Source organism: Aulonocara stuartgranti (genome assembly GCF_965226115.1).
Source record: "Aulonocara stuartgranti genome assembly, chromosome: 18".
In the NCBI taxonomy this organism is placed as follows: Eukaryota; Metazoa; Chordata; class Actinopteri; order Cichliformes; family Cichlidae; genus Aulonocara; species Aulonocara stuartgranti.
In genome coordinates, this window is record NC_138954.1 from 19544602 (window position 1) to 19570649 (window position 26048).

Here is a 26048-nt window from a genome sequence, read left to right on the forward strand (position 1 = left end):
ATTCCTGGACTGCATTAAAGACAAAGAAAGAGAAAGAGATTTATAGAGGTAAAAAAGGAAAGGATGGATGTGTCAAATTGGATCATTTTAGTGGAAGGCATGTCACTCCTGGACAGAGGCATTCCTAAAGGTCACATCAATAATTCTCCTGTTTCTCCAGCTGGCCATTAATCATTTGGTCGTACGTCTGTCATCATAGGGGGCTAATGAGATCTACATAGATCATTTCTTACTCTGGCTGGAGGACAACCCTGCTGTTTTAAAAAAAACACTCTCATTGATCTTGTGTTGCTCTCAGAGGATCCACGTGTGGCGGATTCCATTTTACTTTACTATGCAGCGTTTTCTCGTGTTTTGGTGAGAGGTTTGAGGCAGATACATGTGGGTGATTTGATGAGGCTTTTGAAATAATGTAGCATGAATCATCTGAGAGCATTTCAGCATTAATGGATGAGTTGGATCCAATTTTCTGACCATAACGTCCTTGTATCGAAAAAATCAAAAAGAGCCCAGTACCACATAACTTACAAATACATGTATAATCTGGTTGCTGCTCTTGGATTGTGTGTTTTGGTAACAGCGTGCACTGAATAGTTAACTACAGTGGGGATAAAATGACCTGCTGATGAATGTCAGCAGAGATGGGCCCTTGAACATACAGCTTCAGGATTTGGTCATTTAGTACAGGATATGAAGCCCAAGGCATCAAAATGAAAAAACCCAAGTTCGATTAAAATGGCACTTTGTGACTTTGTCTGACAGAATGATTGATTGGAAGAAACTTAGAACAAGTGATGTTAGCATTTAAGTCCTGTTCTCAACCTTGTTTTGCATAGACCTAATATAGCGTGGCCACAAAAGCTAATTCTTGCTCATTATTCGGAAGGTTTAAAGATACGGGGCAATATTTCATAGTATTTTTTAGCTCTTGTCTTCAGTAATTAATCTCAGCGTGATTAAACCCCATGCCCATTAATCACGGTCTCAATCAATAAATCTACAGTTCAGATCAATGAAACTAGTTTAACAATGTCGAAAGGGCCATTCATCAAGCTTTTGCAAATTTAAAGTGAACGTACGTCTGGGACTTCTTTTCAAAAACTGACAGGATAACAGATCACCTATTAGTCCTGACTTTACGGCCCAATATTGTTTTTTTATTGCCTGTCTGTCAGTGAAAACGTGTCATAGTGTGATAAGTATATTTAAACGCAGACTCAACATTCTTTACATTTTATACATAAAATTTTTTACCTGTTAAAAAGCCTGTTGGGGTATTGTTGTCGTCAACAGCGGTGTGGACACCCAAGTGTGTGTATGGGATACCTCGAAAATGAGGCGTCATAGGAGATTAGGGCTGCCACGATTAGTCGACTAGTCATGATTACGTCGACTATCTAAATCGTTGACGACTAACTTAATAGTCGACGCGTCGTTTGAAGCTTTGTAAGGTCCCAAAAGGGGTGATCATGGCTCAAGAGTTGGCAGTTCGTCTTTTAATCGGAAGGTTGCCGGTTCGAGCCCCAGCTCGGACAGTCTTGGTCGTTGTGTCCTTGGGCAAGACACTTCACCTACCGCCTACTGGTGCTAGCCGGAGGGCCTGATGGCGCAATATGGCAGCTTTGCTTCTGTCAGTCTGCCCCAGGGCACCTGTGGCTACAACTGTAGCTTGCCTCCACCACTGTCTGAATGTGAGAGTGAATGAACAGTGGAATTGTAAAACGCTTTGAAGTTTCTTGAAAAGCGCTATATAAATGCAATCCATTATTATTATTATTATTATTAAAAGACGCAGGAATAAGTAGTATGATTTAAGAGTGTAATAACGGACTGAAACAGAAGATGGCAGCACTGCAGGTACAGTACAAGGATGCCAGCTGCCGTTAAACCCCGAAGAAGAAGATGATGTGTCCCAGAATTCATAGCGCGGCCCAGCTCAGTTTCCAACAATGGTGGCAGCTAATTAGTTTTAATATTACTCTTATTATTCTTTCTGGGTCACATAATAAACGTTTAACATATTTTCAGGCGAGAATGTAGCTGTGTAAACTTCAAATATCTGCTCAGTTTATCAGGACACCACATATTTTCAAAAGCGCTCCGACGTTTTCGGAGATGTCTGTTACCCACTAGCTCGATAGCTAGCCGGGGTTCGAGGCTCACTAGAGCCGGTGAGAACACCGGACTCCCGGCAAATCATTTTCAAACCCACCGCCGTCTTTCGCTACTCAGGTTAAACATGATATATAAGTCACTTAGATAACTTAAAAATTTTATTGTTTGGCTTTTTTCAGTATTTTATTTGTTCCTGAGTAAATCGGTTTGGCTGAGATTAAAGTTATAGTTTTTACACAGCTGAATAAACATCAAGCAGACAACTGAGTATCAGAAGTGTGAGATACTCGAGAATATACTCCGGTGTCCTGTTATATTTTAGATAGCAAGGAGCAGACGGCTGAGTTTATTAAACTTCACCGAAACAATCTGCAAATTTCATTAAAATTTTATAAAATATCATCTTGTCTTTATTTTTAGTTAGCACATACCTTAAACACTTAAAGCTGTAAGCTAATGATAGTTATATAGGAGCAGATGCATGCTGGTGCAAGCTGTACGTTATACATTCAATGGATGCATGATCTGATTAGTCGACTAATCGCAAAAATAATCGGTGACTAGTTGACTATCAAAATAATCGTTTGCGGCAGCCCTATAGGAGCTTCATATTGATACCATTGGTGTATCTAGCATCTAGCTACCGCTACAGAAGAGGAGAATGCATAAAGGGTGTGCCTCCAGCTGATCCGCGTCCACATTGGATGGGAGGTAAGCATGGTCCAGCTGCTGTATTTCACAGGGAGAGAAAAGAGTATGAGATAACTTCAGTCTAAAATGGAGAAAGACATAGGAGGATAGACGGGACAGGAAGAAGAGATGTTGTATTTAAAGGTAAGGATTGCTTAGTGACACTTAATAAACTGCAGACTTAACGATTACATATAATGTCATAATTTTTAATTACATATATGATATTCCTGCAAAACAAGCTATGCTAATTTTGTGTTATTCAAATGTCGCATTAAAATACAAGGTTAGCTACTGTGGTGAATTTATTCTAAAGCACTGTATTGGACTGGCGCACAGTTGCTGTGTCGGTGCTGGTTTACATGAACTGTAGTAGACTAATTCGCATTTAAGATGATGATGGGTAGATTAATTCACTGAAGTCCACCTTTATACCAACTGTATACTGTTTAGTATAAAGACAATATACAGTAGCCAACAGCCAAGATAGCTTTGAAACATCTGCTGACATCTTGTTGAAATCAGTTGTGGAAATCCAGAAGAACCAGCAGGTCAGCTGACCTGGAGTATTCTAAACACAGGCATCTGTACTTCTACTTAAGTTAAAAAAAAAAAGTGTATTTTTGCCACCTCTGTTAGTGACTCTTACATTTAGTCCATGTCAGTATCCGGTTACTTAACAGAGCTTTCCTGCCCAATTACATTCAACTGCAAACATCATATAACACTTTATCTAGCTTTATGCATCTGCACAGCGTAATTACAGCAGCTCCATAGTGTAGTTTTTTACACATTTTCCTAACAAGTTAAAGATTTCCAGTTCACTTCTAGGAGAGCATAAAAAAATCTGTGATATCAAATATGTGGGGCAACTCACTGTGGAGACCCCTTGTGAATACAGCTCAGCCTTATTCCAAAAGGTGGAAAGTAGCGTTTGCGCTGTAATTACACCTTTAGTTGTTGGTGGTGTTAACATGCTGTGTTGAGCTTCCCTGTGTTCTCTGAGCTGAGCTGATCTTGTCGGCGTTGAAGCCAATAAAAGTCTAACGGCAGTTACACTTTACTAAATTGCACTGAAGAATCAAATGAGTGTGTGCTCAGATTGTTTTATGAAAAGGAGGAGAATGCAACATGCTACAGCGCGAGCTTGGCACATATTTCATTTTAGATAGCTGATCTTTATGCAGATCACTTTGCTGTGTTTGTAATCATCTGCATGTTTACAGTGCTTATCACTACATGCAGTTATGTTTCTAGAAATGTGCACTCAGGCTAAAGCACCAACCTGTTGTGTTTGATCAGCTGAAACTAATTTGATTTTGATAATCAGCCAGTTGATCGTTGCATCTATTAAAAAAAACACGTATCTGTATTCCTATAGGAGACTGGTATGGACTCTGAAGTGGTAGCAATTGTTCAGTCAGTCATCTGACCAAAGGGCTGCCTGATCAAACGAACTGGCAAACCTGTCAGAGGTTGGGAGCTTTCATGGGTTATCTAACACCTCCGCATTTGTTCTTCGCACAAAAGACACAAATAAAAGGAAAAACATGAGATTTTGTTTCTTTATTTTAACAAAAATGAACTCAGTTGCCGACGCTGCTGTGTACCTGACAGAATCGATAGAAACCTGTCCAGCATTCAAGTGATGTGCCCCCACCCCGCATCCCTGCTGTGCTGTGCCTTTTCCTGACAGCAATTCTTTGTTTCACTTCTGAGCTGATGAGTGAGCGAGCACCCCTGCACTCGTGGCGGCCTCAGTGGGGCGGCGCATTTCACGTGCATCTAAGTGAGTGTGTTTCTTGTGCGTTAGACATTTATTCAGTGCATGAGTACAGCACATGTGTACATTTATCTCTTAACATACTGAATAGATAAATGTGTCATTTCCTGGACATAGCAGGTAAAATCCAATATCCTGCTCCTGTCACTGTGATTACCAAACTGTCACATTTTTTTTCTTTCCCGTGGACACTGACGACACTATTGCAATACAAATTTACAGTACACAAAGAATTTGCATGATTATTTGCGTGTGTGAAATCTTCCTACTGTCCCTGCATTTGTTGCGTGACATATAATGCATCAGCCTTTTTACTGACTTTTGTGTTTTATTTATCCACTCACATTCAGCTCGTGCGCCTTGTAATAATAGATAATGCATCAACATGTTCAGAGCTGTTCAATTAGATGAGGAATATGCTCTGCAGCCTACAAAGAATTTCATTTTTTCCATTTCAGCCTTTTTCCTTTTTTTTTTTTTGGAGCACTAATGTAAGGCCATTGCTGTCATGGTCTGATCTTTTCTTTAATATTAGAAAATCAAAGCTCATTTTCTGAGTCATAAAGAGATCCTTTTTGTGTCAGAGATGAATCAGATGGTTTTTAGGTATACTGCGCCAGCTTGTCTTTATAATAATGCCTCTATAAATAAAAGAAAAATCAGTCTTCCACCTCCAGAAAGGCTATAAAATCCAAACAAATGTCTCAGTTATTATGTTTACACACAAGATATAAAGCACAGTATCAGTGAAACATATTTTGAAAGTTTTACAGTTTAACTATAGCCTATGATTATTTATCAGGTGTTAAAATTAAAACCTTAAACATGCTCTTCATCGGATAACTTTAGCCAACAAGAAAAGGTAGAATGCTCCACTGTGTTTGGTACGTCCAGCGTCTGAAAGCAGAGTTACAACCGGGCACAGAGAGATTGGAAAGTACAACGGGGTCTTTTAGGAGTCCAGCAACAGTAATGGACACTTCCTTCTATTTATAGTGGGGAAAGCTAAAGAAGATGAATAGAAAAGCTGAACAAAGAGGGAGAGAGAGCAGAGCCACTGGCTGTAATGCTTTCCTACACTGGTGGGCAGACAGTCTAATGCAGCATGACTTCCTGGCTTAAAAAAAGAAACGAAAGAGAAAAAAAAGATATGCTTATTACTACATTTTGACCATTATAGTTAAAAACAAATGTTTTTAATGAGAAAATCCAATAGACTACAGCTGCACTTTCTTTTACATCAATAGTTTATTTTAATCAAATAACCAGTAGAGCTTAAAAAACAAAACAAAATATGTGAATAAATGCAGGTTTCAGTCAGCAGGGCACATGGTGTATAGGACGACAACGAAACAGGCGTCAGCGAAATGTCAGAAAGTAGATAGAGCAGCATAATAGCCCTTTATGATATTTAACACAGTGTCTTTATTTTCTGCTACTTTGTTTTTAAAGGTAGAACAACTTAAAAAAATATTTTTAATAAAAATAAAATATTTTAAAAGTAGATCTTATTAGATTAATAGATTATTTTTAATAAAAACAACATGCATGGTATATTTCACAATTTCTTACACACTTAAAACATCTATAGTAAAATGTTGGACTATATTCAGTTTATCTGGGGTCTGAACCTCACTCAGGGATCCCACAATTGAGAAGTGTTGGCATTATTTTGTTTTTTCCAAGATTCGTAGCAGCACATTTGCTGGAGATAATATCTATCTTAATATTATACTGCAAGAAACCTTTGTCTGCCAGCCTGTGTTTGTTTATTTGTTTGTTAGACCAAACATGGCACACCAGTACATCTTAGGCCACTGAAGGTTCTTATCCAAATCCAAAGGTTCTTATAATGTGATGATGTTGCCTAGCAGCCACTTAGCAACAGGCTAAAGTGACACATTTTTAGCATTTATGCACCACCTTAAAAAGACATCCTATCATTTTAAATTCAATGACACTAACAGCTCATTTATATCCACAAATTTTGAACTGTGCTTGATGCCATCAGGTTGCCTAGCAACCACTTAGCAACAGGCTAAAATTAAACATTTTAACATCTACACTCTCCTGATTTTTCTCAGTATAGTTAAATATACCAGTTTCCCACCAGTATGCACAGGCCAAACAGTATTATGCCACTAGTAGTTGAAATGCTGTAATGTAACAAATAATAGGACTTCCCTTGTTTGTCAGCAAATAAGAAAAAAATGTGTACAGTCAAAATGTATTCTCTTAAAGTGTTTGTAAAATGTTTGTTTAATCAGTAAAGTGTCATTATCACTATTCTGACCACAACAGCTGGAAAGAGTGAGGAAAACATGTTTTTGAAATTCATCTTCTTCAGCTCTCTGGGCGATGCCGTAAAGCCACCGCATGATTTATTCTTCTTTCTTTAGACATATCCAAGAAATATGCCTCATTTTAAGTAATCCCTGAAGGTACTTATTCATATTCTCTGTATGATTGGACCATCAATACTAGGGGTAAGTGAAGGTCGCTATGACAGCTTTACGGGTTGGCAGCTTTTCCTGCCTTAGTGCTGTTGCTTCTCAAAGCTCTCTAAGGTTGTTTCTTCCTCGGCATTGCTTATTTCATTGTATCATGACACACGACCAGTTCAACAAATAGCAAATACAATCAAAGGTGCATTAGTCTGAATTTGACCTTCCCCCACTTGTGCAAGATAGGCTCACGATTACACTAAGTGCTTTCCTTGATCCTTAGCTCTTGTATCTGTATATATCACTTGTGTGTCTTTAAGGTAGAATTTAATTATTTATCATTCAGGTGACCAACTGACCTGTTTGTCAGTGATCACAGGTCAGTAAACTGGCTTTACTAACATTCAGAAAAGCGAGGGACTTTACATATTATCAAAAGCAATAACAATTAAAAAAAAGACTTGACATGTAATCTATAAACGGGAAACAACCACTAAATCATTCAAAACAAAACCGCATACTTATTCTATGTCAAGCATTCGATTAATATTTTATCATTTTTCCATGGCTACGTTTGATATTAATGAGCTTTTAGCCTACGCTGCTTGCTTGCTAAGATGACATATCCGAATGCTCTGAATATTTATAACGTGCTAGAGGACAAAGGTTAAAGAGACGCATTTTGCTTTCGGCTCACTGCCTTCACTTCTGCTACTTAATTGGTGGGCAAGAAAAGTTGCTGTCCGTGGTACTGAACTCACAGCTTATTCAGAGAGGTGCTGTTCTGTTGTTTAGGTTTTGTTTTTTAACTTTTCCTTTTTGTTCCAGTGAATTTGTACCTGGAACAGTTAATGCTGTCAGATACTCGGGCTGGCCGAGGAGGAAATTAGCTGAATAGCTTGTTCAGCAGCTGAGCGACTTCTAACCTTTGCCGTGCTATGGAAAAGAAGAAAAGAAGTTGGAGACAAAGAGAAAATATAAAAGCTTTATTGACCTTGACCTGCTGCGCAAAGGGTATAGAAGGTCTTGTGCAAAAGGTGTGATAAAGCAGCCTGTGATTAAATGTACATCTGCCCTGAGTCCTGCCATACTTGACCTGTGTTGGTTTCTTTAATTCTGTCTTTCTCTTCTGCCTCTTGCTCAGTAACCATGTCTGAAACTAAATAGAAAGCCTCTGGCAGTATGAGTGTCATAAGTATGGCTGTGCATGGCAAAACAATTGCAGCCTGTCCACTGCATAATAGACGGGTAGAAGTGTAAGCACTGTGTGCCATCCATAAAATCAATGGTCCACTGCTTGGTGGCTGGCTGACTCCCCTCAAAACACACCCAGGCGGGTGCCATAAAGGATGTTTATTAGGCTGACAAGTCGACACTGCAGCTCCTTGTCATGCTCTGGTAATAGGGGCCAGGCGCAGACCAGCGGAAGCATTGCTTCAGCTGGTTAGGAGACAGACATCCCCTTCAGGGGTGAAGATAAGAAAGGAGAGGAAATAAGAGAGAGAGAGTAAAGAAGACGCAGGGAGGGTTATGTTATTAGTGCATCTAGAGCGTGCTTTATGAGTGGAAGAAAGATGAGCGAAAAATAGGAAAAGAAGATGAGCAACACGGAAAAAAGTGAAAAAAGGAGAAGATAAGGAGAGAATGTGGGATGGTAAATGGACTTGTGCAATAGGACTTGTAGGATGTGTGGTGGGCACATATGACAAAAACCTCATTACTGCAGGTTTTCTCGACATCCGTGTTTAGAACACATATACACTAGAGGTGGGAATCACCATACATCCCACGATACGATATTATCACAATACTTAACGCACGATATGATATTATTGCAATTTTGTAAAATATTTTGCGATATTCAGATTCTGTACATAAAGGTAAACTTTATCAATATTCATTTTATCTAATATCAAAGTCTCACACTCAGTCTTTCTCTCATTTCAGTCAGTTTTATTGTTGACAAAGTGAACGGTTTGTATTACAGTCTAGTCCAACTTAACTGAATGCAACCATCTGGTACAATTATAGCTATTCTGAACTATGCAATTTGTGAAAACTATGCAGCCCATTCAGCAACTGAAGAATTTGAAAGTAAATTAAAACAAAATCTAATTTTACATTAAATAAAAAAGTTTTAAACTTAATTAAAATAAAACATGTCTTAAATTAAAATAAGTAAACTGTCATGTTTATTGCTGCCAAAAAAAAGTTAAACACATTTGGACAGTGAAGGAATGTCAGGATTCTTGCTCAGAAAAAGGATCAACATGCTCTGAAGTCAGAGCACAAAAACCTTTTTGTAACAAAATATTGATTTCTGCTGTCCCTGTATCGATATATTATTAGCAAACAAAATATCACGATACTACACAGTTTCAATTTTTTCCCCCACCCCTAATATACACACATATCCCGAATGACTTGATGAGTCACTGATGGAGCTGAGACTTCAGGTTTGGATGAACACTGTGGATCAAATCGTGATAATGGGAGTCATTTCAGGGTCTTTGAAGTGTTCATGAAAATGTATTTGTCATTTTTTTTGCAATAATTTTGTGTTGAGGAAATGCCTTTTTGGGCCAGTGTGCATCTCCACTGACCTGCAGCTCCACTGTGGTCATTACTACACAATGCTTTTGTGTAGTTACTCTTGTTCTCACAGCGAAGTTACAGCTGTAAGCTCTTCCAGCATATTTGTAAAACACTTTGCTACTCTTGTGAGCGGATCTGCATTTATTGTGAGCCCACAATAGATTCAGGCGATAAATCAGCTAATCAATGGCAACAAAGTCAGTCCCTCAACAATATTGTGGGAAAACGGCTTGAATGAGTCTCATTGATTTGGCTTCAAAAATCGTTGTTTCCTCAAGAAAGACTGACCTTGAAGGCACGGAAAGCTTGTTCTGATTGAAAAAGTACCCCATGCTGATTTTGCCTCATTGATTTCTGTTGCATATTTCACATTTCTATTATCTTGACTCTTCTTATCGATGTAGCCTCTGCTCCTGACCTTTCTAATTTTCCTTTGCTCAGAAAGTCAGGTCAAAGGAAGAAGATGAGGAGATAAAATGAGATACTGCTCACTCATCTTGCTAACTCATCATAAAGCAGCACACCTCCATTATTTCAAGTGCTAGTTCTTCTGAATCAGCTCTGTAGAGGGAAGTTCCCAGCACCATTATGTCACCAGGGATAAGAGGACAGAGGGATGGAAAGTGCTACAAAAGAAGCTATTTTAATTAAAGCTGCAGATTTACTCGCCAAGCTGGGTTTAACTGTAGATGGCGAGGGCCGATGGGAGCCAAAATGGTGGTCGTAAAAATGACTCATGCCAAGCAGGGGTGGAAAAGAGCCCCTTGAGGAACGGGAAAGGGAATTAAGGTGGGCAGTCGGAGGCTGTTCTATAATGAGGACAAATAGCCGAGAAGTTTGTCGCCTGACAGAAGGTCTGGAGCCGGCCGGGGAAATATTCATAGTGCAATACTTTTAGCTCCTGTGACATTTCGACTGCACTATGTCACCTTAGTGAGAAGGGGAAAAGGGAACAGGGTGGATGAAATAATGACTAAGAAAGATGAGGAAGGTTTAAAAATGCAACAGAAACACAGAGGAAAGGGTTGCTGTCAGGCTTTTTATTTTCCCATTAAAAAAAGAGGAGTGATTTATGAATTTATCAGCCATCAGAGTATTTTAAATGAAACAACTGAAAATATGCCCAAAATAAGTGATTCTTAAATTGCTTTTAACTTTTCAGCTACTTGTCAAGGGCACAGAGTTATTATATTGTTAGACAATAAATTGTACAGCTGATGGGTGTGCAGTGAGTATTAGTATTATGTCTAAAAAGAAAAAGAGTAATTTGTGGGCCTATATCTCCCTTGAAAGGATAATAACTAATTCTGATGGAGATTGAATGTACAATCATTGGCACTTCTTTAATTATACCTTGCTAGTACCGGGTTGGTCCTCCGTTTGCTTTCGGAACGTCTTTGATTCTTCGTGCAAATTTATCAGCTACACATCCATAGTGCAAATTTCCTGTTCTACTACATCGTGGTGCTTTCTTGGACTGAGACCAACCAACTTGAGATGATCTGAGCTTTGTGACCCGGTGAAGCAGACATTTTATTACTGTTTCTAACATTTTTAGGATTTTTAATAAGACCAATATGAGCATTCACCATTGTGGACAGAAAATAAGGAACAGTGCAAGAGGTACGCAGAATGGTGTTAGTGCACTCACTGTGGTAATGGGTTTCTGTTTGAGTAAGTGATTGCAAAATTCATAACTTTTCTTCTTCAGTGTATATACTGTACTGACAAAGATGTGTTAAGTGTAGTGCATGTAGCAGCTGCTGTCTGCTTCCAGTGCCAGATTTCAGTCCTGGTGAGGAGCCAAAGGATTCTCTTGGTTCCAGCATATCACTGTGTTTTTCTGTTTTCAGGGACTTAGCTGGTGTGAAAATCAGCCAATCATCTTCCCCGCTTTACCACTGCGATTTTTTTTTTCTTCTTGCCTTTGTCTCACCTCCCACACGTTTCTCTCGTCTTCCTTTCTTGTTCTGTCACTTGCTCCCTCAAGCTGTTGGATGTCCCCAGGAATTAATGAAGTGATAAAGTGACAGCACACACACACTCACAGAATTATTTCCATCACTTGAGGAGACATTACACTGACTTACATTAACTTCTCACTGGCCTACAGTAATATTAACTATGGCTGCTGCTTGCCTTAACCTGAGTCTAACCTGACCACAAACCCAAATCAAACATTACTATTAACAAAAACTACCGATTCTCTGCGGAGAATTGCTTTTGTGGACCACCACTATGGAAATTTGTAAACAAATCTATTTCTTCACAACATGAGTACACACACACACACGCACACATTGCCTCGTTTTCTCACCAAAGGCTCAGTCAGCTGCAGCAGCAGATGTAGCTGGATATGTGTCAGATATCCCCCCTCTCCTACACTCTGAGCGCAAGTGAATTTATAATTTATATTCACCATCTGCATATGTCCTTATTTATGTCTCCCTGAGATATTTTAAGGGTTCTTTACCTAAACAAAATAAAATCACTTCCTGTAAATGGTTTGCTGGACTCAGAACATTTGGAAGAGCAGATGCACCCCGATGTAGTTTAAGGTTGGATCATAGCTGGAATATAACCTTCTTTCCATGCTGTTTTGGGAGCATTGTCACTCTGAAAAATTAGGCCAATCAGATGCTTTTCAGGTGGTATTGCATGGTGGATTAAATCTGATGGTACTCTGTTTTGAGCCAAAAATGTCAAATTTTGATTCTTCACAAGACCTGTTGCCACTAATTTTCAGTCAAGTACTCGTGTAATTTGTCATACTTTAGCCTTTTCTCCGTGTTTTCCTTCCTTTAGAAAGCTTTTTTACAGCCACACTTTCACTGAGATCTTTGTTAGTGCAAAAATACTATTATGTGTCAGTCAAACTGTGTTATCGATGGTATTTTTTGTAGAACGAACTAAAGAAATGGGAACAAATGATGTGTTTTTGAAACAGGCTGTTAGTGACAAAGTGCCTAAAGACACTTTAAATTTGGTTCCTTGCTAAGACACGACACTGGTTCATTTCTTAAGGTCGATGCCTTTTCTGTGCTTGAATAAATCAAAGGTCATCGTTAAGAGACCTAACAAACAAACAAACAAACAAACAAAACATTTCTCTGAAAATGATTAGGTACAACACTTGGACTCAAAATGAATGAAAACTGAGCCAGTATCCAAAAATAGTCTAGCTCCTTTTAAGCTTAAGTCATTGCAAGTGATCCTATAATTTTTTCAGTTGAGTTTAATTGAATTAACATTACCTTTTTGTCCTCGTCAGCTGGTAAAATGCGAGGTGTCATTCAGTGAGGGAGATGAGAGCGGGACAAACTCTGAAACACCGTGATTTTCGAAAACAATCAGAGCCCGTCTCCACAACTTTGACTCGTTTTAAATCATTTTTATTTTTCGTCCCCGCCTTGCCTGCCCAGCTTCTGTTGAGAGTGTTAGAAAAATCAAATATGCTCAATATGGAACACTTTGTGTGCTGCCTTGATATTTATTTTCTAATTTGGAGCCAGTTATTTCCAATTGAAATGTATCTGTATATTATATTTTTCCCCGCCCCAAGTCTTTAAGCGTGTTAGCTCAGCACTGAGCTTAGACAAATTTCATCTTTCTAACATCAGTGTAAATTATTAGTTTATTTCACCAAAGTATCTGCTTTTGTGCCATTTTCTCTCTGTCCTTGTGACTGTTCAATTTTCATGTTTATTTGTGTGCATTGAGACAGATTGAATGGGAGTATGGAGCTTTGCAGAGTGACCTCCGGTTCAGCTGAAACCCCTCGGGGGGTTGGATAGCAGCTGTGCATGTGTGTGTATGTTTTTATGTGCATGCCTCTGTAAGTGCACACAAAAGCACCTTAACTTTATATTTAATAAACACTTGAACTTGACCAAAAACTGATTGTTAGTCTAAGTGCTTGGAACAATATAGCAGGATAATTAGTATCATGAGAGGAGCTCATGAGACGAGTGCCTTATGCAACAGGAAAGGTTACATCCTGTTGTACTTCACCAGGCACACGTACGTAAACAATACCTGCATCCACTAAGTGTGTCAAGAGCGAGCATCAAGTGCTGTCTCGTCTCTCAAGTGTAAAACTTTTACTGTCTCTCAGAACTATTAAAAATTCTAATTAACTCTTGACCATGCTGTTTTTGTTCCATCTTGTTTCATATAAGCAGGTAATGCTGTAGTATTCTTACACAGTACACACTGACCAGGCACCGTGTGGACATTACACGATGTATAAAGACAAATCACAGACTCTTGAAGTATAAGCCGACCTATTTATTAAAAAATGGAGATGGACAATAAATCCCAATTCATTTCAGTTAGATCTCAAACTCTAGATCAGGGGTCTCCAACTCCAGGCCTCGAGGGCCGGTGTCCTGCAGGTTTTAGATGCGTCCTTGATCCAACACAGCTGATTCAAATGGCTAAATTACCTCCTCAACATGTCTTGTAGTTCTCCAGAGGCCTGGTAATGAACTAATCATTTGATTCAGGTGTGTTGACCCAGGGTGATATTTAAAACCTGCAGGACACCGGCCCTCGAGGCCTGGAGTTGGAGACCCCTGCTCTAGATCTTTGGTCCTTTATTCTGTTGTTTTCTTCTGTCGAACATTTTGACATAGATAGACTTTTAACAATAGATAGCGGGCTCACTGAGGAGAGGAAATCTGAATGCTTCTATAATTGCCAGATCGAATGGATTTGAAGAATACCAAAGAAGGGACAAAAAGAAAAAATATATGTATTTTATGGTATGTTTAAGTAATTTACAACCTCTCTCTTTTTCTCTTGACAGCATCATCCCAGGGACCAACACTAAAACAATCAAGTCCAGTTTGTGCTTTCCAGGTGAGTTGGAACTTCAAACGAATGCTACGGCATGTGTTTGTGTGTGTGTGGTTCTCTCTGTTGTTGTTTTTTTCCTCTACTGCTTATGTAAAACGACTTCAAATAAAAGATATAAAATGCATTCACAAATGCAATGAAAACCGAGGTGCAAACTTTGGAGGGTTTTCCAAAAGTTGTGTGCTGTATACGTCAACGTTCTAGACATACTTTGGCTTTACAGTTCACTCTCTGGCCAGCTACAGCAAGGTGTGCAGCAACATGATGAACATAGTACAATAGGACAATAGCACAACAGTGCTTAACAAATTTATTCAATCACCACCCAGTCTAATGTTTATGCCACAGCTACTCTAAATTAACAGTATTGATAATTACCAAAATATTTTTTAATAATTGCTGATCCACCAGTGTGTGCAGGCTCCTTAATCTTCAATCAGAATGATATTTTTAATGCAAAAATGTATTTATACATGAATTATTATTGTATTATTATTATTATTATACAGTCGTTAACTTACATTCCTGAACAGAAAAATTACTTGATTAATTTATCTGAACTCAAGTGTGCCGGCTCAAATTTGGACATAAAAATGTGAACTCAGTTTGTCATTTGTCTAACAAACAACAATATATGATACTGTTAATGCAGGGTATAACCGGCAGATGAAAACATGATTCACTATTTTGAGAAATAAAAGCTAAAAAGTGAAGAATGACCTTTCCTCTCAGCATTGCCAAAATGAAGCTACTTCACATTGGTATTTGTGAAAACACGACAGTTTACTGTACTGGGTATACTGCAGAGTGTCCCTCCCTGCCACGTAAACACCCGCCCCGCAGCGATGCCTCATAAACACCGGCATCACAGCCACTAATACAACACATGCATCAAGAGCAAGAGGTGTTGTTAGGATCCGTTGGGGGCTCAGCCCAGTCAAAAAATCTTTAGAGTTCCATCTGATAATTGCAGTATTATTATGATATTTCAGTGTAAAATGAAAACAAGCTGTGAGGCACCGCAGTCTTGCAAAAGGTTTCAGTCAGGTGAGTAGGCTGCCTTTCACAATATGACTGCAATTTTCTCATTCAGCTTTCTTATTTATTTCTTTTATTTATTATTTCTTTTTCAGCAGCAGGAGTAAAATCTTGAAGGAAAAGGGTCTTGGTGTTGATGAAGGAGTCATATGGTAGATTATATGTTGGTAAAACTTCAATTTTGAAAATTGGCCAACCCTGCTCTGATAGCGTCTATTTCTATTATGTGATAAAGGCTCCTTTTTCAACTGTGACATACTGTATTATATCTGTGCCTTGTCTATCTATATGATACTGTCCTGTCATCTGTCTGTTATGCTTCTCATTCTTTTTGCTGTTTTCATATTATCCTCTCCTCATCGTCAGTCAGCAGAAGGAATACAGTGAAAAGGAAGCAATCAGTGTTTGCCAACTAAAATGAGACAAATCTCTCATTTGATTACTCTATGGAGAAGTGCTATTTATCTATATATTACAAACATGGCTTAGCCAGTTTTCCCACACAGCAATAATCAGAAGTTATGCTTTTAATATGCGTTTTGTACATCGTGTGTCAAAGTCCTGAGCCAAAATCCATAATCCAAGGTTTTAATCTAACTCACAGATCATTTTACATTCTTATTAAAGTTCGTCTCACCCGGTTGTGGCTGTGATCTGCACAGCTCGCCCCCCGAACACTCCAAGTAGCACTCCACCTGAATAGACAGGCGTGTTTTGCAGCTTTAAAAGAACACGCATATTAAAACAAGTTTCAAGAAGATGAAAAGTTGATGCTGAAGGGAGAGAATTTCCACTGGGGTGTGAAAAAAAGCATGTATCTTTATAAAGTGTAAAAAGAGGCTGATGTATCCATTTGCCACGAGACAATTTCTGCCTTCAGAGGATGTAATGTGCATCGTCATTTTGATGCCGGAATCCACATACCTGCAGAGCTATGGAGTGATACTCCGGGATCAGAGGTTTCACACAATGTAGCACAATAGACTTAGTTTCTTTGAACCCCATCTCAAAGTAAAGGAGCTATTACCCGTTATCGGGTGAGTTTCAAGTTTCATTTTGATGTGCAGACAGTTTCGTGCTCTTAATGTTACTCAAAGATATTTTTTCTTAACTAAATGTTATAGAGGCTAAAAAACTTTTTTTCTATTAGAATAATGCAAATAAATGTTTGCATTATATACTATGTTTTTATTAATGTTTGCACATGTTTCAGAGATGAGTTAAAAAAGAAATGAGGGGTGGTTTAAGACTTTTGCACAATGCTATTATTATTTACCACTGCGGCCCTTAGTAAAGGCACCTTTTAACACCATTATTATAAGCAATAATGGTGAGAAAAATGTTTGATATTGATACAAACTAAGAAAAATGTTTGAGAACCATAAAGCTAGCTAACTGGTAGCTGAAGAGCCTCTTCTTAACCAACTTGAGCTTGTAGATGAGGCAGTGGGAGCTGTCATGTCCTGACTCATCAGCAGCTTCGGCAGCAGGAGACATCTCATCCTTCACCTCCTCTAGCCTCGCCTACACCTTGTTGCCATCATCCCTTTGTTCAAGCTTCACAGAAGCAAACTTTTACCCTCTTAAATAAACCATTGTAGCTTTCCTCATAGCTTATTTAAAAGGTCAGTTTACCATATTGTTAAAAAAAAGAAAAGAAATTGGTTAGAGTTGAACCTGCCCATAATTGAAATCTTGCATTGCTGAATTAGTACACTACTGATACTAGGAATGACAAGCCGTTGACCTACATATGCCGTTGACATATATATATATATATATATATGTATATATATATATGTATATATATATGTATATATATATATATGTATGTATGTATATATGTATGTATGTATATGTATGTATGTATATATATGTATGTGTATATATATATATATGTATATATATATATGTATATATGTATGTATATATATGTATGTATATATATATATAATCCTTAAGTCACACTGAGTTCTTTTGATTCCTCAGAGGCATCCGATGGAAGACAAAACACTGCTCAGTAGACCATTTAACACTTTATTTTCACTTTGACAATACTTCTAGAAGGGAGATGCGTCCTGCAAGACACGTTGCCGCGGATCTCAATATGGTGACGGGCACCTGACAGTTTTATTACCGGGCACCCTATTCTAGTCTAAACAACAGCATTTCAGTAACTTAGATAAGATGGTTCCCTCTTATCTACTGCTCTACAGGCAAACATGGGCGAGAGTCTACGACTGGAGGACACCTATTCTAATGCCTTTATTATTCAGGCCTGTGTCCACTTAACACTACTCTATATGATTATATGGGCAGTTTTGATTAATATGAGATTAATATAAGGCACAGTAATAAAGCACTTCAGGTAAGATCATTCTAACACCTGTCAATACGATCTCATGCCAGGTGTATGGAATTAACATCTTATTAGTACCAGAGCGGTCATTCAAGGACGTATAATCTTTGACATGTAACATGAAAGCCTTTGTAAGTAAGATTTTGTACAAAAGGAACTCAATAGAGGATTTCAGTCATGACATCCTTTTCAAAGCAGTGAAGTGAATAGCTGCTGGGCATCACGGTCAGACTCAGTTATTATGTGATTTTGTCACTTATTCTAATAGACGTACTTAAATACACTGAAGTTTTTTAGCCAAAGGCTGTTGTAGATGAACAAATAGGTTCATAAAAACTCAACATTTTCTTTATGATAACTAGTCTTTAATTTAAACCAATTTTCATACTGGATGAGGACCAGTGTGTTACTCGTGCTTTAATCTGTGTATTTTACTTGTTCGAGTATCACTGTTTTGTAAAACTCTGTTTTGAGCCTACAGTGGGGGTGAGCAGGAAGGCAGCACTGCATGTTTGCCTTTCTAATTACTTCTCATAGGAACCCAGCTATTGATTGTTGCAAATGCTCATTGATTTTTAGCAGGACTCTACACTATCTGACGTTTGTGCTAAATACCAGGGGACGAATGACGTCAGTGGGCTTGTCTGTGACATCGGTTTATCTGTTTGCGGGTATGTGTGCGGAGGAAGAGGTATGCAAATGTGTCTGTGCATGCATTTTTTCTGTAGATTAAATGAGAATGGGCTTGTGTATCTGAGGAATAGGAAAGTTGCTGCATTTCTTTTGGCCCCGGAAGCCTAATCGAGAAGCATCGATCAAGCAAGGGGAAACAGCGTGCTTACTTGCACATTGAGATAGCCAAAAGCTATTGGCAAACTGTTTGTTCTCATTGGATAAAATCACAAGACTTGCCTCCCTGTGATTCTAAACAGATCACCATGTCAGAAGGTCAGAAGGGGTGCCACAATATATCAGCAGTCTCTTTCAATATTTTTAGTAACTAAATGTTAGGTGATGCCACAGTTCAATAACTACTTTAATTATCCATTAATGAATTCTGCTGGCATTGCAAGTTGAGATGACAGCATGTCAAGTACAAAGGAGTGCAAAGTAAGCATTAAAATACAAAATAAAGTTGTAGGCATAACCCCTGGCTGTTTAACTTCTTACAGTTGGCAAAATTACATCATTATTTACAAACTATATAGATCAGCAAACTGACTGAGTCCTCTAATACCAGGATTCACAAAGTACAGTCCATAGACCAGGTGTATCATTTTCATGTGAGCATGAGAAAACAATGTTGTGCTTCACATTATGTTTTTGTTTTTGACACTGATGAATTCAGCTGATACAAACACATTTAAAACAACTCATCTGTTAAAAGGCCTACCCCCCTGGTAACATTGGTTATCCCCTGGTTGATGGAGAAAAACGTGAGAAGTTAATGGCTATTGCTTAAAAACTGGTCACAGAGAAGTTGCTACACCAAAAATCTCCCCTCGATTGCGTCAGCTGCTAGCATATTGCTACAGCAGAGACAGGCTGCCCCTCCCTGAGCCTGAATCTGCTGGAGATTTCTTCCTGTTAAAAAGGTGTTTTTCCTTCCCATTGTTGCCAAGTGCTCACTCATAAAGGGTCATGTGATTGTTGGGGTTTCTTGGCCTACAGTATAAAGCGCCTTAAAGCAACTGGTGCTGTGAAGTGGCACTACTGTATATAAGAAAATTGAACTGTAAACTAACTACCAAGCCACGAAGTGTGATGCAAACCACAATGAAGCTGCAGCACTGCATACCTCTCTGTGACCAATTCCAACAAGTGCCAGCAAGCATTCACTCATTAGCCTGTTGAGAAATATGCACTTTTCCTTAGCAAACAGTGTTTATCAGGGGGTCAGTGACCAAGCTCTAGGCATGTGTGCATGGGGATTGAGCAACCACTCACTGGGGGAATACTCGTTTTTCCTTGGTGACCGGTGGTTGCCAGGCAGTCACCAACTGTTCCCAAAGCAGCCAGCCATCAAAACTTTAAGAACCCTCTTACAGTTTAGCACTAATGAAAGTGTAAAATGCTATCTGGTGTTTGTGTGTGACTACTTGATTAGACGCTGCATGGCCCCCATAGTGCTAGTAGGTATTCTAATTTTTTAAAATGCACACCAGTATAGCTATTGTTTCTCCGATGATTGCCACACCAACCAACAGTAATCGAGCCTGCAACTCTGACAGTGTTGCGTCAATCTATCAGTCTGTGATGGTAAGCTGTAAAAAAGCTAAGGTGTAAAGTAAGAGAACAACCAGTATAGTCCTGCAGTACATTGTTGAAGGAGGACTGGTGGATTTGGTGGTCATGTTTTTACCCAGAAGGCTCCACGTGTTCTACGCCAAGTTGGCACTGTCCTGGATTCAGTTTCTTGATTTTTCACATGACTTAGTGCACAGTGCACACTATATTGTATGGTGGATTTGAAAGATTATCATTGTCATCTTGATATGCACGACTTGTGGTAGCTTAAATCTTCTAATGACTGGGAATTAAAAAGAGATGGCTTGCTGACAAAAATGACTCAGTCTCTTTTGCACATAAACACCCCTCTGGAGTTGTACTGCTGCTTACTTTTTTTTTTTACTTTGGTCTTTGGTTTTGTCCTGCCAGGATATCGCCTACTTTAATAGGAATTTGCCTATCATTGTTCCCTTATTCCTGTGAAGGGTTTTGAATAATGCATCATTCTGTTCTTCAACTTCCATTTGAATATATCTTTCTGGTCAGAAAAGAGAGAGTCTCTCTGTTGACTGAAAAATAAACACAGAGTTACAAAAGGCAAAGGGACAAAGAGTGAGGAAGGGTATAAAGAACGATAGCAACAAAAGGGCAGACGAAGAAAGCAAGAGACATATCAACAGCAAGAAAGATGGATAGAAAGGCTTATTGAGAGCGAGAGGGCCACACAGTGCAGCATCTGTATCAGGCTTCCAAAGGGTATCTAATGTGGTTTGCTTTGGTAATGAGACTGCCAGTCTTTTGTAATTTTCGGTGTTAGTTCAGTGCTCCTTGTGTCTTTTCTACACTGTGTACCTACATCACGTTCCTGATTACCGAGAGATTGGAAATGTTTATTTTTAGTTGTCTGAAACGTACATCGACAGACCGTGATGAATGGGAACAGTCCTCCATTGTGGCAGAAACAACAGTAGCAGAATTGACTGTAGCTTTGGGAATATTCCTGTCACTACTAGAGATGGACCGATCCGATATTACCTATCGGTATCGGTCCGATACTGACCTAAATTACTGGATCAGATATCGGAGAAAAATAAAAAATGTAATCCGATCCATTAAATATCACGAAAGCACCTCACAAAACTTGCAACACGCCGTAACTCACCTCAGAACGTTAGCACGTCGGAGCAGTATGCATCACGTGATAGAGCGGCTGTGGCATGCGGGACCTGTCGGTGGTCTGGATAGCATGTGGAGCTTCGCTAGCAACCTGGCATTTCATCTCCGACAAAGTTATTCCCGAGAGAAGTAAAGCAAGTGTGTAAGTCCATCTCTGAATGTTTGTAAAGCATTCCTGCGTTAAGCTTAACAAGCGACTGCCTCTTCTTGTTGCTACTTCAATCATGAAACTGCTTAATGATCAGCTGATCGGCTTTTCTGTCGCGAGTCTGTCTCTTTTGTTTGTTTTTGGCCCACTTTGCACCAGAAAGAGGAAACCTCCTCCTGAAGGTGCCTGTGTGAGCGTGTCCCACCACCTCTTCTGCCTGAGGTGCCACCTTTCCCTGTTACACAGCTGACTCACATCAGTAATTAAAAGTATTTAAGCCCAGGGAAAGGTGAGCTCTGGGCCTGAGTGCCATGAGTGTGGTTACAGCTAGTGAGCTGAGTGTGTTTGTGAGTGGTTACAGCTAGTGAGCTGTGTTATTGTGGTTTGCAGCTAGTGAGCTGCTCTCTTTCTTTTTGGCTTACGTTTTACTTTATTGACCACGCCTGAGTTTTGTTTGTTTTCTTAAATGGTGATAGCGGCTTGTCTGTCTCTTTTAGTTGAGCTACTTTAATAAAACTCTTTGATTTAACCCTTTTGCCTCCTTGACTCCTTTTTCTGACCTGGACACTTTTTGTTACTCCCCCCTCACCGCCTAGACCCCTCAGGGGAACGTAACACAAGCTACATTGTAGCCACAGCCACCCTGGGGCGCACTGACAGAAGCGAGGCTGCCGGACACTGGCGCCACCGGGCCCTCTGACCACCCCCAGTAGGCAACGGGTGAAGTGTCTTGCCCAAGGACACAACGACCGAGACTGTCCAAGCCGGGGCTCGAACCGGCAACCTTCCGATTACAAGGCGAACTCCCAACTCTTGAGCCACGATCGCCCCATCTCATTTAAAATGTCTAGCTTTTAATAAATAATTATCTGACACCCAAAGTTTTAATTTGATGTAAAATGAATAGAAGTCAATTACTATATATAGTGACTATTAAGTCTAATATATATACCCTAGTAAGCTATAGTACTTTTTCCTTTGGGAAGGTACCATCTGTGCAGTCTGCAATTTTGTTGAAGAAAGATGTTGAATCTATTTAATATTTCTTGAAAAATAATTGATTTCTGTGCATTTTTTTTCCACACTGCATCAAATTAAGGTTGATTACGTCGATTAAGCATCATGAGGTGGAGCATGAGGGGTGGTTCCCTATTTTTTATTTATTTTTGTTGTTGCTGGGAGTTGGAACCCTATTAGTTAGGTTGCTTAATATTTACGCTAAGTACTCTTTAAAATACCAGAATAGGGAGGATGGTGTAGGTTTAAGTGTATTAGATTGATCAGTATTGCTGAACTATGAAATATTTTTTTTTGCATACAGGTATAACAGAATAGCTTTAGCTTAGTTGTTGTTTTAAACTTGAGTATGAACTTATACAAAATGCAGCAAGATATTTTAAAAAACAGTTTTGTTGATTAAAAAACACTATATCGGATTCATATCGTATCGGCAGATATCCAAATTTATGATATCGGTATCTGTATCGGACATAAAAAAGTGGTATCGTGCCATCTCTAGTCACTACATCCAACTTTGAAAAAAATTAGCTCTGTTTGCTTAAAATTGGTGATTGTTGTTGTTTGATCATTTGTGACATGTGTTCAGAAGGATTGGAGAAGAATTGAACAGTCTAAGATTGATTGAGGTTCGGAAAAGGCAGCGGTCATGAAGTCAAAAACGACTTCACACACAGGTTTGCTTTCTTTGTCTTATTGAAACCAGAAACTTGCCACACCCAGTACAAAGGATACAAAGCCTGGAATATGTACTGCACCTCTAACACCACCCTCTAAGTATTGTGTGTAAAACACGCTAAAGGTTTTCTTACATTTCTGATTTTCCAAGTTTTCATTTGGTTGGGATTGTCTGGTTTACTTCAGAGAGCTGTTGTTTGTAGGGCACAGAGAATTGCCTGTAGATCAATAATTAAAAGTTCAGCAGAGCATATTTTAAGCCCTGATCTGTTTTTTTCGGGGGGATTCGAGGAGTATGTGTGTGTATCTAATTATCTGTCAAAGGAAGTATTTGATACAGCTGCAATGGATCAATCAGCAGTTCCCCTGATTGGCTTGACTTGGAACCGAGCAAAGTCAGTTTTAATCGATATTGACAGCTGCCATAATTTTATCTTCGTATCAGCTTTTGATGAGTAAAAAGTTCCTGTACTTCTGGAGACTGTTTTAAAGCATCACCAAAATTAAATGCAGTGCATTTTATGCAGAGGCCAAAAGTACTGTATATAGTATATCCTTATCCATCCTATATAGCATTGGCACTGGCCCATCCTATCCATTTGAGTGACAGCAGATAATCTCTAGCTCCTCTGCTGTCACATGGGGTTTTGATACATCAGTCTCAGCAGACACCTTTTTTTCTAAATGTTTTTCGACTTTTGAGTCCCCTTAACTGCTAGTTTTTAAAGATATTTTTGGCCAGTGGAAATTGCAAGCTGGTGCTGGCTGAATGTCATAGACTGTGATTTAATACTAGAACCGCTGGGGGAGCGGTCAGTCCCCTCCACATCCTGTAACAACATCATCAACAGCAAAGAAATAATTTTATAAAGAAGTTAAGATGTGAATTTAAATTCTTTAGGGGTTTTATTTGTTTTACAAATGATTTGAATTATTTAAACCATAAAGTTTAAATAAATTCTACTATCTACTAATAAACAAAAGGTATACTAAACAACACAATAACTGACAGTGTTGGGAAGGTTACTTTTAAAATGTGTTCCACTACAGATTACAAAATGCATGCCCCAAAATGTATTCTGTAACGTATTCCGTTACGTTACTCAATGAGAGTAACGTATTCTGAATACTTTGGATAACTGAATATATTATTATGCTTTTTAAAACTACATGAATGTGATTTATTACTATTACTGAAGGTCCGTGGCTCCAAACCATAGTAAGGAGACCTCTGGCTCATTACTACGTGGGTTCTGTGTCGGGCTCATAACCGAAAAATAGCTTTACTTTGTTGTCTTGTTGTTGTTTGGGGGGAAAACACGAACACAGCGTACAGTCGAGTCTTAATAGCTTACTTACAACTGGGCTCGTCAGGCACTCTTCTTGGCTGCAGTGGTTGTTATTATATTTACCTGCTTCCAGCTCCCGTTTCTGCTCGATGACAACTTGTACTTTTCCATTCTCCTTTTTCTCCCTCCTCGCGCTCACAGACACATAACGTGTATGGCAGTCCATTCTCCCTGCAGCACGGACTACACTGCCCATGAGGCTACATTCTTTAGGGCAATGCCTGTAACACTCTGCCTATTAGCTTAGCACAACAACAACAACAAAAAAGCGCTCTCTCACTCAGGAAACACGCAGTCGCAGAGAGAGCACGCGTCACCCTGTAACCACGGCAACCGTAATGCTGCCGCCTGGAACAACAGAACGTAGCTGTCAAACAAAACCCAAACAGTCCTGACCCGTGACAATATGAAACAGGAAAATACCGCCATGTAATCCATTTATTTCAACAAAGTAACTGTATTCTGAATACCACCTTTTTAAACGGTAACTGTAACGGAATACAGTTACTCATATTTTGTATTTTAAATACGTAACGGCGGTACGTGTATTCCGTTACTCCCCAACACTGATAACTAACATGTCTAAATTATCCAATTATTGTAGGAGAAGAACATTCTGGAGAATGTGTCGTATTTAGTTACTCTAAAATACAGAAGGTATAAAAAAACAGAGCGCTCACTGTGAAACAGATTGAACTGATCGGCGTCTTCATTTTAAAATTTAAAAAATAAAATAAGGAAATTAAGTCTGTAAAGGTAGAATTTAAAAAAAGTATAATCTCATCCATATCTGCCTCCTCTTCATCAGACCTGTAGCCTCTCTCTACACTCCTCCATGCCTCAAATCTGCTGCCCTTTACCTCCTCAGACCTAAAACCCGTCCGATTTGCTCCAGATTTCACTCTTCATTTACTCCGATTAGTTCTACACACTCTAGACTGTTTTCCTGCCGCTCTGCACAGGCAGCAGCCACCTACTTCCACCATACCCTCCACTGCTCTGATCCCAACAATTATTCATCTTTTATCAAACTACAGTTCTTCAAATGTTTATGAATTAATCACATCTAGATAGCTCTCACTTATATTCAGCATGGTTTCACATCAAATTGTTGCTAAACAATAAGTGTTGTACTAACAACACCAGGGAAGCGGTTGCATGGATTAATTTCGATGTGGTCAAAATGACATCCTCTGCCGTTCTAGGTATAAGCAGTTGTATATCTTTTAGGAAAAGTCAAGATATTTGATAATTGAGTTTTATTTTAACAGGGTTACATGTTTTTTTTTTATGTCACATGATTAAAATAACCTCCTTGGTATTTCTAATGTTAAGAAGTTGCTTCAGTGTGACAGAACAACAATGTAGCTGATTCACTTTAACTTCAAGTCCAGTTAAAAGTGAAGATCTTTCTTAAACTCCTATGATATTATCTAGTTTTACTTTAAATCAGATCTAAGTTAAAGAACTCTTTCCCATTGAGAACTGCTTCTGTACTCTACTGTACTCTATCATTTCTAATTTCCCGTCCACTTTTCCCCTTTAATTCCTTTATCTTCATTTCAGGCAT

The 26048-nt window shown here is 38.9% G+C and overlaps 1 protein-coding gene across 4 annotated transcripts in view; it reads left to right on the forward strand.

The window, feature by feature from the left end:
• tnr (tenascin R (restrictin, janusin)) overlaps nucleotides 1-26048 on the forward strand; it is a 216458-nt gene that overhangs the window by 53874 nt on the left and 136536 nt on the right. For all 4 annotated transcript variants that reach the window (XM_082513738.1, XM_082513735.1, XM_082513736.1 and 1 more), the window contains exon 2: nucleotides 14435-14487. The gene's annotated coding sequence lies outside the window, so the exon portion shown is untranslated. The remainder of the gene's footprint in view (nucleotides 1-14434; nucleotides 14488-26048) is intronic.